The sequence below is a fragment of the Gavialis gangeticus genome, unplaced genomic scaffold, assembly GCF_001723915.1.
Source record: "Gavialis gangeticus isolate Ggan-Ray unplaced genomic scaffold, GavGan_comp1, whole genome shotgun sequence".
In the NCBI taxonomy this organism is placed as follows: Eukaryota; Metazoa; Chordata; order Crocodylia; family Gavialidae; genus Gavialis; species Gavialis gangeticus.
The window spans coordinates 47,362,148-47,368,306 of record NW_017728994.1 but is presented as its reverse complement, the minus strand read 5'-3'; the positions used below and the strand labels follow the sequence as shown (position 1 = coordinate 47,368,306).

Sequence of the window (6,159 nt, the reverse complement as noted above, 5' to 3'; positions counted from 1 at the left end):
GCTGGGGCTGGGGCTGGGGCTGGGGCAGGGAGTCTGCCTGCTGGGCACTACCAGGACTCTGCTCCAGAGAGCACGGTGCCATTAAGAAGCCCCACAGATTGGGATACACAACACGGCTCTCAGGACCCTCCGACTGACCCTTCCCTGTCTCCACCAGGTCCACCCATCACCTGCCCCTGAGGGACAGGGAAGCCTCCAGCTTGAGTGCCTTGGACAGTGGCTTCTGCCTGCCTGGCTGGCAATGGTTAATGCCAGGCCCCAGGCACCCATCAAAGAGACCGCGCGAATCATCTGCTGCATCCTCCCCTGCAGAGGCAGGTTCAAGTACACCCAGACCAGCCTGGACAAGCTCATCGCCCAGACACTGCCCAGCATTCCTGGGTAGCCTGCCCCAGCGTGTCATTGCTCATGTGATTATAATAACTTGGCTTTTTTACTAACGTTTTTTTAAGCCTCCCCCAGAGGCGCTGGTGCTGCTGCAGTGCAGGCTGGGGCTGGGATGGGGCTGTGCCAATGCTACTGCTGGCACCAACCCTGTAGGGTCCTGGCTGGAGGGTCTTGCTCCTGCGCTCAGGCTCAGACTGATGCTGCGCTTGGGGTCAGGAAAGGATTTCCCCCCCTGATCAGACTGGTACAGACTGGGGGGGATGGGGGCTGCCTTCCTCTGCAGTGAGGGCACAGCCTCTGCCTGGGGTCTCTCAAACATCTACGAACAACCTTTGCTGCAGCAGGATGTTGGTCACCGCAGCCCCCACTTTCCCTGTGGCAGGGTCGGGTGTTATGTCTGGTGCCTTGTCAGGAGTGACCGTATAGTTTGCCAAGAGGTTGGACAATGGATGTCTCTGGGATCTGGTCTTGCCTCAGCCAGGGGTTGGACCGGATGCGACCTCCGCAGGTCCCTTTCAGCCCCACGGCTCTAGGATTCACTAACTTAGCATTTTGCCCAAATCTCGCTGGCTGCAAGCTCTTGTTGTTCCCCAGCAGGCACAGAGAACGACTGATCAGCACCCCTCTATAAACACTTTTATATACTGGATTTTTGTCTCTCTGTCTCCCTCCACTTCTCTTTTCCAAGGAAAACCAGCCCAGTTTCTTCAGCCTTCCTGTCCAGGGCAGGCTTTCCAAAACTCTTGCCATTGCCGTTGCTGTGCTCGGGACCCCCTCCTGTATCTTCCTCAAAGTCTGGGATCTGCTTCCACCCCTCATCTTCCCTGTCACCTTGCTGCCCAGCCAGCTGTGCCCCCTTTTGCATTTGCTTTCTCCTCCCAAAGTGCAGCACCTGGCATGCATCTCACCCCCACACTCCATCAGCCAAGTCTCCCAAACCAATACTGAAAAGACTCCAAGGGGACCCCCCAGAAGACGCCTGCTCAATGCAACAGGGAACTCAGAGAGTGATTATTTCAAACCAATATACAGCCACACTTGACCACTCAAAGGGTTGCATGGGAAGCCCGTGGCCTGCTTTGCGAGACTCTCCGATTTAGCCAGATGGGTCCAGAAGGGAAGGCACCAATCCCTCACGCTGCTCTTACCAATTGCTGACAAAATGAAGGAGGCTGACAAGGTGTCCCTGGGCCGCCAGCCTCTTGGGGCATGGGCCCTGGGCCAGCACCTAACCACACACCTGGGAGCACTGCAGCACCGCGGGTGAAGCGATGAGGAGCTACGACACCTGTGGATTGGAGACGCCAGTTTGTTGATGGACGGGGAAGAAAGCTGGACAGAAACCAAGGGGGCTGCTTCCTTGAGGCCACCCTGGCTGACGGGTGGGGACTTACCTGAAGGGTGAGCTCGGCAGGGAGAGGCAGCCTGGGTAGGGCACCATGGCCCTGCGGGCAGCCGCAAGTGACAGAGCAGTGGGTGGGAAGGACAGAGAAGAATGCGACCGATGGAGCAATCTGCCCAGCGGCTGGGAAGGAAGGAATCACCCGTCAGAGCAAGCAGAGGTGGGACAGGAGAAAACACGCATTAGGCAACAGGACAAGGCGAGCCAAAATTAATGAGGCGGGACGGGCAAGCAGGGGGCAGTGAGAAGGCTGGCTCTGGCACCAGGAATCAGATCCAGGGCTGGGAGGGAAGGAGAGACTCCAGGGACTGGAGAGGCAGGACAGGGGAAACAGGCTCTTGGAGGAAGGAGTCTGTCTGCCAGCCACAGAAAGACCGGATGCGAGGAGCAGACAAAGTCCGCAGAGTCAGAGGGACGGGCACGGTCCATGCATGGGCTGGGCAGAACAAAGGGCGGTCGCGCCAGCCGGGGATGAACGTTAGCAGGGGCCAAGTGATGCAAACAGGCAGTCGACCGATCTGAACTGAAACAAGACGACAACCCTATGCCCAGCCCTGGACAGGGGGACCAGAGAAGGAAGCTGGGGAGTGTGCGAGCGATCCCATGCTTAGGGCATGTTACCGTTTTCGGCAGCCTTTCCCCCCTTGCAGAAGAGAGAGGCCACCTTCTCAAGGCAGCTGGGAGCTCACAGACTCCCAAAGAGGTCTAGGAGGACAGACGCAGGCCCCAAGCTCAAGCCAGCCTCTCCTGTTACCGTAGACTCTGCCGAAAGGTCAGGAGGTACCGGCCGGCTGGATTTCCACTCCTGGGAACGCAAGGCAGAGACTGGTCCTGAGACGTTTCTAGCACAAGGCCCGCAGCGAGGCTGCCTCAGCCCCTCCTCACGCCCACTTCCCAAGCTTGCACGTGGCAAGCCTGTTCCCGCAGAGCTCTTAGCGTGCGCACCAGGCATGTGTGATATCCAAGGTGACATTCCCAGCAAATAAACACCAGCAACTGTCTGTCGCGGCTCACTTCACATCCACTGGGACTGAAACCTCTGCAGCTCCAGCAGAACAAACAAGCCCTGGTCTTTGTAGGCTTCAGACCGGGACCTCAGTTCTTCCTTGGAGGAGGTTGCAGATCTTGGCGACTGGACGCTGCTGAGAGATGGTGAACGTGGAGCGCCCGCTTTGCTCTCCGGAGATTGGCAGAGACTCTCGGTTGCGATGCAATGACGGGAAAGGCCTGTGCAAGTTCCAGGCCAAACGACAGGGTTTTCAGCAAGGTCGGTGCTGGCTTGGACTTGGTTTCTGAGCAGAGCTGCTCTCCCTTGGTACCTTCCGGGGAAGCAAACACGCTCTAGGACCTGCCGGTGTCCCACTGGGCTCAGGGTGGCTTCAAAGACTCACCACACTGGCTCCAGCAGCGCTGCGCAGACACTGATAGACTCAGAGCAGTGAGGCTGGACGGGATCCTCCAGAGGTCACATCTGGTCCAAGCCCCTGCCCAAGGCAGGATCAGCCTGGTCCAAACCACACCAGACAAATCCATCATTTGAACTCATTGTAAAATGACAGCTCCGCCTTGGCGATGCCTGCCTGCCATACACACAAGGAATGGCGTCAGAGCCCAGACGGGCCTTTCTGAGATGCTTCCCTCCACCTTGCACAGCCACGGTCAAGCAGGGTCTTCACCGGGGAATCCAAGGCCTGATCCAGGGGCGGGGGCAAGCACCTGCAGCCCCCAGGGAACAGGGTCAGGCTCCATTTTATACATGCCTGGTGGCTCTGTGAATGTGCTGCTTATTGAATCAACAGGGGCAGCTCCAGGCCTAATATGCGGGCAGCCTCCTGCTTTCAGGAGGTTCAGACCCATTGCAATGGCTTAGAAGCCTTAACAGGGAACAGGCTAGTCCTGACCCATGGATACAGCTTCCCCGAGTTGCTTATAAGCCTGGCCTGGTGGGCAAGTGTCTGATCACAGGAATCACAGAGCAGCCAGGCTGGAAGAGACCTGCAGACGTCACATCCAGTCCAACCCCCTGCCTGGGGCAGGACCAGCCCTGTCTGAACCAGCCTGTGCAATCCATAACCTAAACTCGACATAAGACGACCATCACCCCTGACATAACACCAGACATCACATCTGAACCTGCCACAGGGAAAGCAAAGGAGATACCTTGTCCCATGTGCTCTATGTTACAGGCAGTCCCTGGCACATCACCAGGCCCGTCCCTCACTGGTCTCATGTGGAGAGCAGCTCAGTGTAGAGGCTGGTTCTCCTGCTCAGCTCGTGACATGTCTTGCCCAGCAATGCAGTGGGGATGCAGGCCCTCCAGAGCTATGTCGCTGCATGAATACACTGCAGACTTCCCCTAGGCCTCGCCGTAACTACCCGACGGAAATCCCTTCAGTGGGCAGCTCTGCTGCTATGCTCCTGGGAGGCAAAGAGACCTTTCTCTGGAAGGACAGGTACTTATATGTCCCTTGGGCCCAGCTTGCTCTAGTGAGTGGTGTTATGGTCCTGGGGCGGGGAAGTACAGGCCGCCTGGCATCCTTTCCTTCCTGTGACATCCCTACTCTGCTGGGAGAGCTTTCAAACCCACCTGGCAACAGGGAATGGGGCAGTTTGGAGCCTGCCGGCATTGCTGTCGATGTCCTGCGTGGGGTTGCTGCAGTGCCTGTCACAGCAGCCTGGGAAGGGAGATGACAACAGCCCATACACTATTTAAGGGACAGGCAAATTCTCTGGGATGCCACAAGCAGTGTTGCTCCATCCAGCTGCCTTGAGGGGCATCCCCATCTCCCTGGGGTGAGGGGGCTCTCCTGGGCAGCACCCAAAGCTGGTATCTGTTCTTGGCCTGATGTCCAGCCTGCTCGCTAGGACTTTCCCTCTGGGAGTCTGGGTGTCAAGCTTCATTCCAGCAAGTGCTGAATTGTTCATACAACGTGGAATAGCATCAGCGGACTGAGAGCACACTCTTCCCCCAGGGATACGTTCCCAAGAGCTTTGCAAGTGGGCACCATCCTGGGAGATGGGAACCTGGGTTCATGTTCTCCCTCGCCAGAGGGAATAGAGCTTGGGTCTCTTAATCTAACCCCGAAGGGACCAGGCACAAAGGAGAAGGCAGCCACCTCCCACCCCTTCCTGCCACTTGGCAAGTCCAGCTCGTTTCCTGCCACGTTCCCATGAGTGCCCGAGACAGGAGGCTGGTCTGCTGCCGGAGCATCTTGTTCCAACAGGAAATAACATTCCTCAGTTTTTATTTCATCAAGGAAAAACAAAAAAATCCCCCCAAGAACGGTGTTCTGGTTAATGCACCCGACTGCTCCTCGGTTCAGCCGCTGGGTGACCCGCACGGCCCCACGTGCAGAAAGGCCTCGTAGGCCGATTCTGCGGCTGTGTCCTTCCAGCTCCAGGAGGTCAGATGCTCTGCAGAGCGTACGCACAATCCCTATGATGGACTGAGCTGGTAACCAGTCCTGGTGTTAAGGGCACCAAATGATTTTGAGCAGAAGGCCCTGTATGATGTTGTGCGCTAATGGCTAAGTCTGACGTCTACCATGCCCAGGGGCCTTGGGGGAAGAAGGAGATTCAGTCATTTCAGAGACACGTTCAAGGACAACACAATTCAAGGGTATTTAAATGTTTTTCCAGCCACCCTCTGAGAAGCTGCTGTGCTGCAGAAGGGAGATCCCAAAGGGGACCTGGTGTGGAAGAAGTTGCTGTGCTGACCCAGTGACCTGGAAGCACTTAGGCCTTCTGAAAATCGCCCTATGCACATGTCTATTGGAGACTGGCAGCAAAACTGAGGGTCCATCGCCCCTGCATATGCCCCAGCCCCATGGGGCTTTGCCAACCACATGGAGCATGCTCTGACCCATTGCCGGGCAGAGCTTTTCCTGCACTCATTCTTCCCAGCTACTACTGCTGTTACCGGCAGGGAGCCTCTCCTGCGCTTGCTGGCTTCTCCTGCAACTCGAGGCAGCGGTGGAGGACTGGGAAGCCACCAAACTGCATGCAGAGAGCTCAGGAGTGGAGGGAAGTGGTGGACAGGTCACCTGGTTGTTCCTTCTACGACAAGTGACCTATCACCTGGACAAGGGAGAAGAGATTGATGTCATATATCTTGACTTCAAAAAAGCCTTCGATCTGGTATCCCATGATCACCTCTTGGCAAAACTGGCCAGTTGTGGCCTTGGGTCCACCACGATCCGCTGGCTGGGAAACTGGCACTGTGGTCGGACCCAGAGGGTTGTAATTGATGGCAGTCACTCATGGTGTCCTGTGACCAGTGGGGTCCCCTAAGGCTCTGTCCTTGGACCCATATTGTTCAACATCTTCATTAATGATGTGGACATTGGAGTCAGAAGTGGACTGGCCAAGTT

The 6,159-nt window shown here is 56.8% G+C and overlaps 1 protein-coding gene across 1 annotated transcript in view; it reads right to left on the bottom strand.

Moving 5' to 3' along the window:
- Positions 1-6,159, bottom strand: part of SUFU (SUFU negative regulator of hedgehog signaling) — a gene marked incomplete at its 5' end in the record, with an annotated part of 126,996 nt that overhangs the window by 13,157 nt on the left and 107,680 nt on the right. The gene's annotated exons all lie outside the window — the stretch shown is intronic.